Source organism: Coregonus clupeaformis, unplaced genomic scaffold (genome assembly GCF_020615455.1).
Source record: "Coregonus clupeaformis isolate EN_2021a unplaced genomic scaffold, ASM2061545v1 scaf0174, whole genome shotgun sequence".
Lineage (NCBI taxonomy): Eukaryota > Metazoa > Chordata > Actinopteri > Salmoniformes > Salmonidae > Coregonus > Coregonus clupeaformis.
The window spans coordinates 42,009-58,817 of NW_025533629.1; the positions used below are offsets into that span (position 1 = coordinate 42,009).

Consider the following 16,809-nt stretch of genomic DNA (forward strand, 5'->3'; position numbering starts at 1 on the left):
TTGTAGCTTAGTTAGTGTGATATGATTTGGAGTGGACGGTGCTCTCCGCTGGCCCACATCCAGTGGAACCACGGATAAACTGCGGCAACAGTGATACTTTTGCATATCTCAGTATTTTCACTACTTGATTCGGTTGCGTCAGAGCCTCATAGAGGTATTATAACAAGAAGCAGGGGTGTCAACCAATCAGAGCTCGTCTCATCTCTGGCCAGCCTCGGGATTGGTTGACCGTCCATGCTGCTTCCTGTGTTTTCTTCTCTGGCCAACCTTGTGATTGGTTGACCGTCCATGCTGCTTCCTGTGTTTCTCTCTGGCCAGCCTCGTGATTGGTTGACCGTCCACGCTGCTCCACTAACGTTGGATTGTGTCTTCCCAGGGTCCTTTGCATCATGTTAATTGATTCTCTGTGTAGCTGGCATGTTTTCCCTGACTTGAAAAAGGCATGCTCCCTTTGGTAGTAATATCCCTGTGTAAAATAGAGGAGGTGTTTAAGGAGGAGAGCACACATTGGTGCAAAATAGGTGCAGTCTAATTACTTGAGAGTGCATCATCTGAACATTTTTGGGGTAATTGAATACATGAAAATGGAAATGGAAGAAATTCATTCGGTCAGTTTATTTCTAGCAACAATTTTTGTGATTTTTATTTTTGTTCTTAATGAGATAAGAAGCATTCAGTTGTATCCAAGGTGGTTTGTTGACTAGAGTTGCATTGGCTCCCCGATCCAATACCTAGGCTTTAGTTTAGTGGGCTAATGCACTATTCTGGCGTGCAGGAGGCCCGGGTTTGAACCCGGTCGGTCACAGAGACACAACCACCCTCCAGGACCAGGGTTTGCCCTGCGGTGGATAGGTCATCTAAACTGGAGCTTTGACCAAGATGGAGATGGTGGTCCCTCTCTGTGCATCCTGGGAGAGTGAGTTCTTGGGGCAGCGTATTCTGAGTTAGAGAGATGTGCAGAGTTAACTTGTTAGCTGTCTTTTAGTGTAATTCCCTCCACTAGAGTTGATGTACTGTACTGACATTTGTAGCACCCGCATCAGCTGATGCCTTAACATGATAAAACAAGAAAGAACCTCTGAAAGGATAGGGTCTTAATTATGATTTAGCTCCAACTGTCTGGTTAGGGGGCGCTGACTTTGATTTCAGAGAGCCAGTTGATTTCCTTGCTCATATCTATGTCTCTTATGCTAGTTTGTTCACTGACTGAAAACGAAAAGACTGCAACGAAGAAGAAGAAAAAAGAATACAAGTACATCTGCTGTCGTTTATGAGCATGCTTCTCTGTCATATTGTGATTCAGGCCAAAGTGAGTGTTGGCTGATTGAATGGGGAGTTACTCACCATTAAAAACCAGAACCAAGAACCACAACCAAGATTCAGCTCTGTTGCTTGGAGACAATCAGGAGGGGTTTTTCTAGACCATTCACCTCTCTCCCACCAGAGTCCCAGAGCAGTTTGTGAGGGTGTGGTAACTTGGGTTACTGGTACTGGGTGTGAGCATGTCTACCCCTGTTGTGACATTGGGGGCGTCTCCTTTTCTATTCAAAATGAATTAACTGAATTCCAATTGATTTTCTGAATTGACTGGAAGTGAAATTAAAATTTACCCCATCTCTTTTTCCCTGTGAATGCCCTGGAAAGAAAACATTTCAAACAATCAAAGAAATTGTTATTTGAATGGTGTAGATATCATTTCTAAAGGTCTCTGTTACTGATCAGAAAAAAAGCACGAGTCCTGTACTCTTCTTTTGTCTTCTTGTAAAAAATTAAGAGGCTTAATTTTTGCCTCTAAATTAAGTTTCATTACAATTCTCATGATTTGATTCAATAACATGGGTTTAAACTCGACCAGACCATTAAAACAGTTAAATGTTTTTTTCTTTGGTAAAATGTACAAAATAAAAAAGAAGAAAAACTCTAACATTTATCACAATATATGAAAAAGTAATAGATACATCTTTGCTGGTGATTATTTTTATAAAAATACATAAATGTACATAATGTCTTTGAGAGATGCTATTTGCTGTATACTTGCATTCTCATTAAAACTACGATCCTCGACGGGACAAGTTGGAACAACACAAACGTTTCAGTATACAAAAGTTTCAGTAATGTGCAATACAAAAAAGGCATGCTGTTTTAAATGGAAATTCCATGTACTATGCAACCGCAACCGTGTACATCGCTTCATGCTGTGACTAATTCTCCAACTGTCCTTTTCCAAGCAGCTTCATCAGAACTCTTAAGGACATTTTGTGTTGATACTTTTTGTGGAAGACGAAAAACTCAACGGCTAATGCGGTATTGCATGCATAATGTACCATTTTAATTTATTAAAACTAATGAAAATAAAATAATGTGAAATGCGAGATGATTGTGTCAAAGGCGAAGCTAGAAGTAACTTAAACGTTTTTCTTTTACAAAATAAAAGAGTCGTTCTACAACAACTGTCTCAGGTAACTTTTTTATTATGTATTATCTATGTAGGCTTTTATTATTTGTTATAAATATTTTACGTAGCAACATATTGTACCTACCAAATAGAATCTAATTCTAGTTCTGGGTACCTACAATGAGGAATCCCACACTTAAAAGGCCCCTGTTGTTGACAATGAAAATGTCGTGCAGTACACGAATAAACCACACAGTGGCACTGTCTACTAATAGTACAGTATATCAAGTCTCATTTCAGTAAGGGCTGCCCTGGCAAAGCCTGGTGAAACCGACTGATCGCTGCACTCGCCATTCTGATTAACCTCACGTATTATCTCCTAATTAAAAGATTATTGATATATGAAGTGAAATAGAAAGGTGAACGGCGTGATCAGGGTGGTTTCACCAGGCTAGCGCTGTCATAGGCTACCGCTTCTGTAAATCCATGCGTTATCTTCACAGAGGAAAAGGTCTGATCCAGAGCTGATCCAACTCAAGCTCATACAGTAAATATAGTACAGGACAACATTAATCTGATTTTGATCTGATTTATTTTGCACTGAGCTGTCAATGATATCCAGAGATCTGCTGTGCTTGTGGGTTTGACAGATGAAGAGGGGGAGTCACGCAGAAAGGATCCCTAGAGAGAGGAACATCATGTTGAACTATGGGCGTTTGTCTTTGGATGCATCCATTCATTGCCCACCTATGTGTGTGTGTGACTGTGTGCATGTGAAACCCTGTACAGTTTTCTATAACAGTCCCTTTCAGAGTATGTGCAGAACTCCTTAGCTGCCTGAAGCAGGTTGATTATGTAACTGGAGAGTGAGGACAGAGACACAGCAATGAGATAGCACTGTCAGGATGGTTTATCCACACCACTGCTCAAGACCTTTAGGTCTACTTCCTGGAGTTGTTCCCAGTAGGGCACATGGTAACAACATGTCTTGTAAATAGTAAATACTAATCTGTGTTCCTATTGGACAAGTTCAGGTTGGGGCTATGGTAGTACCTCACCGTTTCAAAACGTTTTCTCTCCTACCACACAACTCTACCCTCTGCCTACTGAACAACACAACTCTCCCTACCACACAACTCTACCCTCTCCCTACCGAACAACACAACTCTCCCTACCACACAACTCTACCCTCTCCCTACCGAACAACACAACTCTCCCTACCACACAACTCTACCCTCTCCCTACCGAACAACACAACTCTCCCTACCACACAACTCTACCCTCATTCCTCCACAGTTAGGGTTGTAAAGCTACGGTAATTTACCAAAGTTAATTGAATCTTCTGTAATTTAGGTAATTAACAGGTTATCTATTAACAGGTTATCTAAATTTATGTATCATATTTTTTATTTATTTGTATCTGTGTCCATATTGTCCATGAGATTTAAGTGGATAGACCATATGGTTCAAGAGAAAATAGCCTAATTAATGAGAAAAGTATCTAATCAATAGTATTTTTAACAACTGCAATTCAACCAACTACTGACTTTTTTCACAACTGCCACCGGTTTGGCGCAAAGATATTTACTACAAAGATATATTAACATACCTAAATAAATAAAAGTGTACATATTTTTTAAAGGATATTTCAGGCTGAAACCCTCATATTAAACACAAATGGTATCCACTATGGTTTATATTTAGGACAATGTTTTACAGCTTTGTCATCATTTTTTGTTGTTGGTATCATCTTAATTGATTATTTTACATGTGATAAGGCCACACTGAGGGCCAGAGATAATTACAGATATCTGTGATAATCTGAAGTACCCCCAAAACGCCACTAGATGTCATTTTATAAAATTAAAATAAAAAAAATTGAAAGCTACCAAAATTCTGGTAGTTTACTGGTAAACGTTTCCAGTAATATACCATTCCTTTGCAAACCTATCCACAGTCCTCAGCACAAGCCTTTCCTCGATAGCTAATCCGCCTCAAAATAGGGCCACTATCTCAGCGGAGTCAACTGAAGCCCTGACCTGGCATAGCTCTGACCACATATATGGTTCTGGCTCTGACTGGTGTTAGGTAGGACAGAGAGGTGTGTGGAGGGGTTGGTCTGAAAGGAGAGCTAAAATACACTAAGGAATAAGAAGGAACAGCAAGTCAAAAACCAGCTCAATGTCACTGAAGAATCCATTTAATCTAACCACCTCTGGGAAAATTGGAACAGACTAAACAAACAACAACATGAAGAGCTATCTATCCAAAATTGAGATGTATGGATAAACCCCTTCTCCAATCGTTTTGGCCCTATACCAAAGAACAAACAGCAAAAACATATACATGATCAATTACAAATCTTAGAATCAGCTATTATTGACTACCAGAAGCCACTGGATTCTCCAATTACATTGTATGAACTACAGGACCAAATACAAACCCTCCAACCCAAAAAGGCCTGTGGTGTTGAAACCACCCCAATCCACAAAAGTGGAGACAAATTTGACCCCAATAACTACCGTGGGATCTGCATCAACAGCAAATGTACAATTTCCCCTGGACAGCTGATGAAACTGTGGGTTTGCACAAGCGAATAATTTCTGCACAAACTGTCAGAAACCATCTCAGGGAAGCTCATCTGCGTGCTCGTCGTCCTCACCAGGGTCTTGACCTGACTGTAGTTCGGCGTCGTAACCAACTTCAGTGGGCAAATGCTCAGTTTCGATGGCCGCTGGCACGCTGGAGAAATGTGCTCTTCACGGATAAATCCCAGTTTCCGCAGTACTGGGCAGATGGCAGACAACGTGTATGGCATCGTGCGGATGAGCGGTTTGCTGATGTCAACGTTGTGAACAGAGTGCCCTATGGTGGTGGTGGGTTTATGGTATAGGCAGGACAATTGCATTTTATCTATGGCAATTTAAATGCACAGATACTGTGATGAGATCCTGAGGCCCATTGCAGTGACATTCATCTGCTGCCATCACCTCATGTTTCAGCATGATAATGCATGTCGCAAGGATCTGTAAACAATTCCTGGAAGCTGAAAATGTCCCAGTTCTTCTATGCGCAGGAGATGTGTCGTGCTGCATGAGGCAAATGGTGGTCACACCAGATAGTGACTGGTTTTCTGATCCACGCCCCCTACCTTTTTTTTTAAGGTATCTGTGACCAACAGATACATATCTTTATTCCCAGTCATGTGAAATCCATAGATTAGGGACTAATTAATTTATTTCAATTGACTGATTTCTTATATGAACTGTAACGCAGTAACATCTTGAAATTGTTGCATGTTGCGTTTATATTTTTGTTTAGTGTATTTAGGGCTTATGGCTTGGGGTAGAAGCTGTTTGGGAGCTTTTTGGTCCCAGACGTAGCACTCGGTACCGTTTGCCGTGTGGTAGCAGAGAGAACAGTCTATGACTTGGGCGGCTGGAGTCTTCTTCTTCTGACACCGCCTGGGATAGAGGTCCTGAATGGCAGAGACTTCCAACTCCAGTGATGTACTGGGCCATACTCACTACCCTCTGTAGCGCCTTGCAGTCAGGATGCCGAGCAGTTACCATACCAACTGGTGATGCAGCCAGTCAAGATGCTCTCAATGGTGCAGTTGTAGAACTTTTGAGGATCTGAGGGCTCATGCCAAATCTTTTCAACCTGAGGGGAGAGGCGTTGTCGTGCCCTCTTCACGACTGTGTTGGTGAGTTTGGACCATGATAGGTCCTTAGTGATGTGGACACAGAGGAACTTGAAGCTCTCGACCCGCTCCACTACAGCCTCGTCGATGTGAATGGGGGCGTGCTCGGCCCTCCGTTTCCTGTAGTCCACAATCAGCTCCATTGTCTTGCCCTTGCTGAGGGAGAGGTTCTTAGCACTACACAGCTGATTCAAATAATCAAAGGACTCGTTTTGAAAGTTGGTTCATCTTATCCTTTGAGGCTTTAAAAGTGTTCTTACACTGTGATTTTGAACATTCAAAGCAACTGGGAAACATCCATGGCAGCCATTGTTGTCACCTTAGCTTGCTACATAACTTCTGGGTGATAGGAACCTACGAGCACCACCACCAATCAGCCTGCACCACTGTGCACACACCCATTGTTACTACGACGTTTTTCCTACAGTATGACAACTAGCGTAACCATGACAGCAAATGATTGCTGTCTGAACACACACAAATCCAATCTGGTCACTTGTAACTTGCTGTTTGGACAGTCAGGATTCCAAAACGGATTTGAAAAACCAAACTGATTTGAGCATTAAAGCCTGCAGTGTGAACAAGGCTTAAGCACAGGCGTCAATTTAAATGCCACATCTTATTGCCTGTTCTTTATAGGACTATTGTAACACTGTATCCTGACATCAGGAATGTGTGAGATTTTGTATATTGTTATACATTCATAAGAAGTAGAATTCAATCAAAAAGACCAACTCAACTTGAACCACAGTAACGCATCACTGAAAGTTAGATTGGTTGGTCAGAATAGGGAAGAGACTCAATACAACAGTTTGAAGCAGAAAGTATAGTTTATTGTGTCCAGTATAAGAAAATCAACCAAAAGCAGTGGAAGGCACACATTGTATCTGGGGGGAAAAGGGGGGGGTTGTCACTTATACAAGTGCCAGCAAACCTCAACGTCGTGGACAAGACACCCCCAATCCACATATAGACAGACGATCATATCAAAATATACTGGTACACAGGTGTGACGCCGACACCGCCCACCACTCAGTCAACAAGATGGTCTTTCTTGGTTCCAACCCACTGCCTAAATACGGTGTCCATATTCGGACAGCCTCAGTCTTTGCAGGACTTGACAGACAACTCCTGCGGTGACTGAGGCTGTGTCCTAATATGGACACCGTAACTTCTTGACAAGAATTAAAGGATGCAAACCAGTTACCAGGCAAAACTTTCCAGCTTCTACAACATCAAAACAAATTACTTTGCAAAAAATATATTCATATATACATTTACATTTTAGATGTTTGTTTCATATACTCCCGATAAACTTTACAAAAAGCAGAACACTTTTGAATGGTACAGCGATAGGATGGTACAGCTTTCTGTGAGAAAACATAATGCGAAGAGAAGAGTCGCCCCGTTTAGCTTCATATTGGCAGAGTTATAGTTTTTGGAGAAGGGACTGTATGACAGTTGCAGTACTTTTGTCATCATCATAGTACATAAACATGTATTTTCAATACACACTTTTTATATGAAGTCAACGCTTCAGGAAAAATACTGTTTTGTATGCGTGTCCCTTTTACATGTTACAACAAAATTAGTAAAAGAAAAGATCTAAACAAAACGTCATGGAAAGATACATCTGGTAGGACATGTCAGCATCAGGGGTCAAAGAGCATCGTGAAGGTTTTACGTTTTTGGTGAGAGAAAAACAATTCCCAGAGTCAGAAATATGAATAGAAAGCTGAGCTAGCGAGTACAGTCCTGAGTCCACCTCTCCCATTTCAGATTGGATTTCAGTGTGTTGGTGTTTTTATGAGTGGGCATGCCAGCCAACGCAACTTGCTCAGGGGTACTCTTGTCCCAGCTTCTTAAGAGTCGCACAATGTATTATGGATGAATAAGAACAGTCGGGTGCCTGTGTGTTTGGCCCATTCATTGCATACAAGGTTACATTACATAATCACCAGTGGTACTAAGGTTAATTGGAGTCGTAGTTTCTCTCCAAGGTGAAGCCCCTGTGCGCGTGTCAGAGTGTACTACTGTTTGTTTATTTGGGATCGAGCCATAAGACGATTGCTATATCAAAGGGCAATGTTTTATAGCCTCGTCACATTGTCTTTGTCACACTCCTACCTAGCAGATTGTGGAAACTGCATGGCTCAGTTCAGTTTATGTTGATGAGGATGTGGACCCCACAAGTCAGTTTGATAACAGAGGGTAAAGAAGAAGCAAGATGGCCGTCTCAGGTTCCCACTGTTTTTTCCTTGGGACTTGGGGAGGGTAATCTCAAGACTGGCAAGAGGGGCTGAGTTTGGGATAGGAGTAGGGGAGGGGGTTAGAGAGCTCCAAATCCGCTCAGCAGCTTGGGCTCTGGGTGATGTAGTTAGGGGACTAGGGGTAGGGGTGTGTAGTTAGGGGACTAGGGTTTGGGGTCGGGGTGTGTAGTTAGGGGACTAGGGGTAGGGGTGTGTAGTTAGGGGACGAGGGGTAGGTAGTGGTGTGTAGTTAGTGGACAAGAGTTTGGGTAAGGTAGGGGTGTGGCAGGGTACCAGATGACAACTGTCTTTATTCAGTCATTGGTCAGAACACTCAGAATGAGTAGTTATCGGGGAAGCCCAGTAACGAGACGCACCGCTCCCCTCCGTCAGCCAGGTAGGGGCCACAGCCATCCTCGTAGTGGGCCAGGGGCACGGTGGTGTCCTCCTCCCCCCCAGACGGGGGCAGGATGTCCGGGTCCTGCTTCAGGCTGGGCCTCTGGTTGTCAGGGAAGGCCATGGAGAAGAGCGCCTCGGGGTCACACGTAAACTTGTACACGTACCTCTCTCCAGCCACCTGATCCCACACAAAGAGAGCAGAGGGAGTTAGACAGTCGTTCAGCGTACGACCGCTAGTAGTTTGAAAATAACTTTGGGACTTTATTCCCAACCTTCTGAAACTCGCAATGCATCTGCCCTGTCCTTATGTGCAACCAATGTACTGTTTATTGGTGCAATGTAGCCCTCAATTGTACTGATGTTTTCCCTCAATTCATAAAGCCTCCACTGAATTTGACCCAAAACAGAGAACTGTAATTGACTTTGAATTAAAATTAAATTTTACCTTTACCTTCTGCATGATGCCCTTCTCATAGTAATAGCGTAGAGAGCGGCTCAGCTTGTCGTAGTTCATGGCAGGCCGGTTCTTCTGGAGGCCCCAGCGCCGAGCCACCTGCCACAGGGGAGGAGAAAGGAAACTATTCTGATCAACCTGTAGATACATACACCAACTTCTTTTGTGGTTAGTTTCCCGTGTGTCACTTCTAGTGCCTTAGTAATACGGTGTGATTATTCCTGGAAGCACAGCGTAACAACTATTTTCATGAACTATTGTAACACTCCAGTTACTTTGAACTCATAGACAAAATGATGAAAAACTCAAAAGGAGCCCTAAAGTCTCAACTCAGTCACTAGAACCACGGCTCTGCTTGCTGACCAACTGCCAACTGACCTCTTCGGGCTCGATGAGTTTGAACTCCATGCCGCGGCCGGTCCAGGAGATGAAGTGACCGTTGGCCGGGTCGTCCAGCAGAGTGACCAGGAACTGCCAGAGCTGCAGGGAACCTCGGCGCTGGTAGGGCGGTCCGTCACGGAACACTCCGGCCTCCTGCTTGATCTTGCCTGGATGGACAGCAGGAGAGGGGGAAAGAGTGAGTGAGTGTGTAAACGAAGGAGTGGTGTGGACACCGTCAGGTGAAAGATTCCAGTGATGGGCAGTCTGAGCATGAGGATAAGATAAGAGGTTCTGTTCATGTCACACAGGCTTGCTAACTCTGTTCAAGGCCCCTTGGATCTACTCCTGTCATCCACACTGCCATGACATAACTAGAAGATGTCAGATACCAGGATTCACAACCTGCTGCCATTCACACCTAAAGCCTTGTGTCAAACCAGTCAGAGGTTCAAATAGTTTCTTTTTAAATACTTTCAGTGTTTGATTCTGCATGGATGGATGGGGTTTGCACTTTTGGGACAATTCCAGGGGTTATTTTGTGCCAGGCAAGTCATTGTATTTCATACTATTAATAGAGGAATGTCTTACCTTCTAGTCTCTCTGGAACCACGCACGTGTCGTCGTTGTACAGATGAGGCTCACCGTCGTAGACCAACCCATCATTGTTTTGGTAGAAGTTACCGGACTTCCCGAAAGAAGACTGGCAGTTCTGCATTTCTGTAAGACACGAGGGAAAATATTACACATCTTTTTCCTTGACATGTACCCTTCAAACCAGAAAGATAGACAAAAAGAAAGATATAAAAACTAATGGGTGTTCCTTTGAATAGATTCTTACTACTAACTTAGTTTCTCAATGCTATCTTTTTAAAGTAGCCATTAGCCTAATGACATAATACCCAGTAGAAGACGGACATACATTCTCACACAGCCAACAGTCTCTTTACAGTCCCGTTTTTTTTTAGCTGGGACTTTATCAAGAGGGTTTGACTGTTACATCACTGACAGAAAGTGGGCTAGACATGGAGAGTGAAATGAGGTCATCTTAGCTTTCAAGATAAGTGTCTTAGAATGCTACACTGCTACACACCCAACGACTACTACTAATACTCAGTGTCCACATCAGCCTGAAACATGCTTACTGTTTTATCCCCATCGCTGTATTTGTAGCCACACACAGTTGACTCTCAAAGGAGCGGCTAACTTGGACAGCTTGGGCTGCTTCCAAACCCTTAGGGCCTTCCTGTCCGGACTCAGATTAAGCCTAGGCATGGAAGGAGAAGCACTTCCTATTGAGATTCTCCATTGAACATGTTTTTTACTCCAGGACTAGGCCGAATCTATGAGTGGGAAACTGAGCCTCAAAGTCCGTTGCCATCAACGATTCCCCAGGGCTCACCTTGTTCAAAGCAGAAATCCCGGGGCTCCTGCTTGATAGAGAGGCCCTGGAACGGGTGCGGGGATGGCCCATGGTGGGGACCCCGTGCTCGGTGTAGCGGAGGTCGACCAGCTCCTGCTTGAAGCCCTGAGCAGGGAGGAGGACCAAGGGCTCTGACAGGTGCCGCTGTGAGGGGGCGGCCGTACCGGGACAGGGGGCGCGGTGGGGGTGATGGGGCTGAGGGGGTAGGGGGTACAGGAGGCACCGTCAGACGGAGGGAAAGGCTGACATGGCTCAGAGAGCTGCCGCTGGAACCTGGAGAGGGGGAATCAGAGACAGAGAGAGACAGACAAACAGAGAGAGACAGAGACAAACAGAGACAGACAGAGAGACAAAATAAGGAAAAAATCATACAACAATGGGATTTCATGTTCAAATCTATCCAACATGACATCAACTGTGGCACTGAAAATGCATGCTGAGTCCCAGCCTACAGTCGTTCCAATCATGGTTTTACAACCAAGATATACAAGCTATGGGGTCAGACAGTGCATGGTGCCAACACATGCCGCCAACCTGAGCCAACACATGGTGCCAACTCACCTGTGTTCTGAGCTATAGGAGGCATCGGAGTGATTGACAGGTAGACGGGGCACGGCGAAAGGCTGGCTTTGGCTCGGGTGTGGCGGGAGTGTCCGGTGGTGGGAGGGGATCGGGGGACAGTGCGTGCCCGTGAGTCGGACGACTGTGGCCGGGGTGTGTCGCATGGACAGGGCGTGATCTGCCTCTGCAGGGCGGGGCTGCAGGGCGAGGCGGGCGGGGTTAAAGTATTGATGCCGAGTGGCTTCCTGTTGTAGGCACTGTGGAGGGAGGGGAGGGAAGGGGTTAACTTGGGCCTGTAGAGGATTGCTGTATTCTCTCTGTGGACTTACCATGACATATTGACGGTGTGTTATCTGACATTATAAACTGTGTGGTTGGAGCCCTGAATGCTGATTGGCTGACAGCCGTGGTATACCACGGCTATGACAAACATTTATTTGTACTGCTCTAATTACATTAGTAATTAGTTCATAATAGCAATAAGGCACCTCGGGAGTTTGTGATATATGGCCAATATACCACGGCTAAGGGCTGTGTCCAGACACCGCGTTGCGTCGTGCATAAGAACAGCCCTTAGCCGTGGTATATTGGCCATATACCCACACCCCCCTCAGGCCTTATCAACTTGATTTAGGTATACCTAATTAAGCAATGTCTTAGTAGAAGTACATTTGAGTCATTTAGCAGACGCTCTTATCCAGAGTGACTTACAGTTAGTGAGTGCATACATTTTTCATAGTAGAGAAATGTACTATCCCTTTACAGTCTTTTATGATCTTTTATTGGTTGTAACTGAAAATACCTCTTTCTACAGAGAGTACAATTTGGGGCGGGGTGTAAAACCTTGTCCGTGTCAGTGTGTAATGTAGCGTACCTGTTGCTGTAAAGGTCCTTGTCTGTGTAGGGCGTGGGTCTCTGTTGTTCCTGACTGCAGGGGGACAGATCTCTGGAGGGGCTGGACTCTCGCTTCACTTTACTGGCTGGAGGACCATGGAACATTACTTTGAAGAAAGGAAGAGTACATCACAAAACTGCACAATAATATATATATATATATATATATATATATATATATATACATACATACATACATACATCACACACACACACACACACACACCATTTAAAGATTCACTACAGTGAATGGATGTATTCAGTATTCTTGTTTTGTGTGCTGGGTGTCTTTAATTACAACCTCCAATTGTTTTATTTTTTTCTCTTCTGTTTGTTGTTTAGTCAATAGTGAATTGTTGAGGTTCTAAAACTGTCCTTCTGTTTGGGAGGGAAAACTATAAACCCAGCAGTGAATGACAAACGGTGTACTTTCACTAGTTGTTTTTTTCATTGTTTCCAAGGCAACAATCAGACCAGTAACAAAGATGCATTTGTATTAAATTGCGCAGAAAAGTGTTGCACAGACCAGAACATGCCAATATGCTCCAACTTCCACCAACAGTTAGTAACTTAGGCAGCCATTGTGTGTGTGTGTGTGTGTGTGTGTGTGTGTGTGTGTGTGTGTGCATACAGTAGGACTTTAACTGGGTGCTGTGTTGGCATCAGAGGCTGGGTCTATGCCTACATCAACTCCCCCATTTCCTGTTGTGCCACAGAACGGCCATCATTCAGCTTCCGGCAGTCTAGCAAATCACCCAGCGCAGCCACAGGCCAGCAGAAAGTCAACACTTTATGGAGTTATGCCTCTCAGTGCCCATAGTGACCTCCATTATCTGCTAAGGTGTTGCGCATCGAGCATCTATGACTGAAACACTTTATATTTCAGTTGGAAAACCTCAAACAGACAACTGGATTGTCTGCGTTACAGAACCACAGTGCAACTCAACCACAGCCTGCAGCTCAGCTGGTAGAGCATGGCGCATGTAACGCCAGGGTAGTGGGTTCGATCCCCGGGACCACCCAGACGTAAAAATGTATGCACACGTGACTGTAAGTCGCTTTGGATAAAAGCATCTGCTAAATGGCATATTATTATAATATGATTTAATTCTCAGTAGAACAATAATTAAACTCTTGCAACATTTCTTTAAATCACTAACAACTCTACCACAGGTCATTGCTGGTAGTTAATAAGAGTGTGTTCTCACTACTCAGCCAAGTTCATTGCTAAATTAAGGAGTAAGGAGTTGATGGCAGAATGCCATGTGATCGCTATGGACACTGCCCCTTTGCCCAGCTGCAGAGTCCACACACACACACTGGAGAAGGACTGCTGAATGAAGGGTCTGTGAGACCAAATGGTAGCATGCCAAACTAGGGAGCGTCATGCCAATCCCGTCGCCGCACACACACACGACTTCACACACTCAGACTCTTTAGCAAACACAACAATCGTCCGGCTGTGCCATAGCACAATTCACTCAGTGTGTACACTCTGAGGATACACACCGCATTAAAAATGTCACTAGCTGCGTCCCCGACGAATGAAATACAACGTTGCAGTGAAACAAGGCAAGACCGGGCCTCTAAAACCCTCTTTCTTCCTCTATAGGATCATTCACATGTTGCAACTAAACCAGCCTGTAGCTCCGTCTGGAGCCAAATCAAAGGCTTCCATTCAAACCTCACGCATATATTATTCTAGGCAGCGAAAGAGAGAGGAGATGAGTACAAAGCAAACAGCATGAGGGTTCTGTGGGCCTGGATTGGAACGCAGCCCATCCTAGCAGCCAAGAGCTGTGGTTGGTCGGTTGGGACTCCATGGAAGGCCATCCCAGGCTGCTGTGGCGCACCTGGGTCATGTTAAGTAAGGCCCACCGTAGCGAAACGCTTTACAACAGAAAATCTCCCTGTTTCAAACCGTTCTCTCTTTATTTCCTCTGATGTTAATGTGGTGAATCAGGGCAGAGAACAGAGAATAGGAATGTCCTCATTCGGGTTGACTATAAAAGAGGATAGCTGAGGGATCTCTGGTATAAAAGCACAACATTCTTGATTTTCACCAGGTGAGTGGTGTCTTATTCTAAGGTAGCCCTTTTTTTCCTGCTCCTTTGTTTGAACACAAACCCTACAATCCAATAATCAAGGTGTGCATCGAGGGCAATGATTGGCTACAAGGACAGAAGCAAGACCACTGATTGGCTACAAGGACAGAAGTAAGACCACTGATTGGCTACAAGGTCAGAAGCAAGACCACTGATTGGCTACAAGGACAGAAGTAAGACCACTGATTGGCTACAGGTCAGAAGCAAGACCACTGATTGGCTACAGGTCAGAAGCAAGACCACTGATTGGCTACAGGTCAGAAGCAAGACCACTGATTGGCTACAGGTCAGAAGCAAGACCAACGGCAGGATGAGCGGAGGTTGGTTTAATCAGGGCTCAACGACGTCAATTGGATTTCTGCTTTCGATGACACAAATCTGTTGTTAAATTTCCCCTCAGCCTACGTAGGCAACCCATGAGCCCTAACCACGTACCCATAAAAATTCACTCACTGACTAGTGACGCACTGAATTAATATGCCAACTGGATAAGACTGGTATTGGAAAAACAGTAAATCTCTTTGTTGTGCTTGTGATGCTTGTATGTTGTGTCAAAGACCATGTCTGGGAATTAAGGGATCATTAGGAAATGCGCAACTATGCAAGAGCAGACGCTGTCGATTCCCCTTTGTAACACAAATACACATGTAAATATTTAAAATCGGTTGGTACTTACGGTTATCCGACTGGAAATCTGGGACAAACTGTTCATCATCAGGCACCTGAGCTGAAAGAGGGAACAGAGAGAGTTAAATGACTAACTTATGGATGGCATGCCACATGGCTGAGTCACTTTAATAGGCGTAAATAGAACAAACATAATGCACTTGATACAGTACAGTAAAAAAAACGTAAATATTTATGATGCACTTGATGCAGTACAGAAAAAAAAAACGGTAAATATTTATGATGCACTTGTTAAAAAGAGGAAGTCATATAAAGTTTTAAATAACAACCTATATTTTCCTGTTTTTCCTGATTTAATAGCCTCGGGTAAACCACTGATGTTACTAAAAACAATGAGCATGATGCAAGATTGAAAACCTACTGAAAGACAAGAGCAGAACTCACCTTCTGCAATCCATGCCTCTTGAAGTTGCAAGAGGTCTTGAAAGAGATCTTCTGTGTCCTGGGCAAGCTCGGTGTCCACAAACTTTCTCTTCCGGTCGTTGAATGGCGCGTTCGCTGGTTCTTCCATGTGAGAATTCTGCTAGGACAATGTTTAAAATACCTACAACATTAGCGATTGCATTGATGTGGAAATGAACAATGATTAGCCTAAACATGATTGGTATCAAAAAAATCCCTAAGCATCTATGTATCTAAAAAGTAAATCAGGTGCTATCTTAATCCACTCTATGAAAAGTTTCCAGATTAGTGCTTTGATCAAAATCCTACGTGGAAAAAATATCAGAGAAAACGTCCAGAGAATAGTCTAAATACTCACACTAGGGGGACATGAAAGGGACTTGCTGGTCGTAAAATCCGTCCATGTTGCCTGAATGTCTTCACACCCTCTGGACTGAAGTTGGTGTTGGAGGGGCTGACTGTAGCAGCAGGAGATCCTCGTCGTCGGTCTGTTCTTTCTGTGGAGAGCCGAGAAAAGTGGCACGCAAGTGCGTCCCCTGGTCAGTAGCCTATACCCAAATCACCTGTCATTTAACGTCAACACAGACATAGGATGTTTCCCCAAATGGCAACCTAACCTATTCCCTGTATAGTGCACTATGCCCTTTGGGCCCTGGTCAAAAGTAGTGCACTAAAGGGCAAAGGAAGCCATTTGGGATACAACCTCAGCCTGCCTTCAGGATAAAACAGTTGTTCCTTTCCTCTGTCTTGGGTGTTTGTTTTGTGTTGTTTGTTTGCGTAACCCTCCCTGCATCGGAGTGTTGGGACTGTACACCATGTCAGTGAGCATGTACTCAATAGGCTGGGGACAAAGTCCTTACATAGGCATGGCAGCAAGGCACAGTAAGCTATCTGGGGATGAGACTGTTGACATTACAGTCTTTACATTAAGTAGAAGGACTAGGCGGGAGCGGTTTTGAATAAGTGTTCAACTGAGTGCTAGTAAAATAGGATTCAAATCAGGGGCTTGAGTTTAGTAGTCCTTGATATATGTAAAGATTGGATAAACTATTATTTAGGAATATTTAATTTCGAGTCAATAACAGAACGTATAAAAAGTATACATGCAATAATCTGAATCAAAAACATTATAGGTGACGTTTCAACATTATTTGACAAG

At 43.9% G+C, this 16,809-nt stretch overlaps 1 pseudogene; it reads right to left on the reverse strand.

Moving 5' to 3' along the window:
• Positions 1-8,588: 8,588 nt before the first annotated feature.
• Positions 8,589-15,765, reverse strand: LOC123483964 (annotated as a pseudogene).
• Between the last annotated feature and the right edge of the window lie 1,044 nt (positions 15,766-16,809).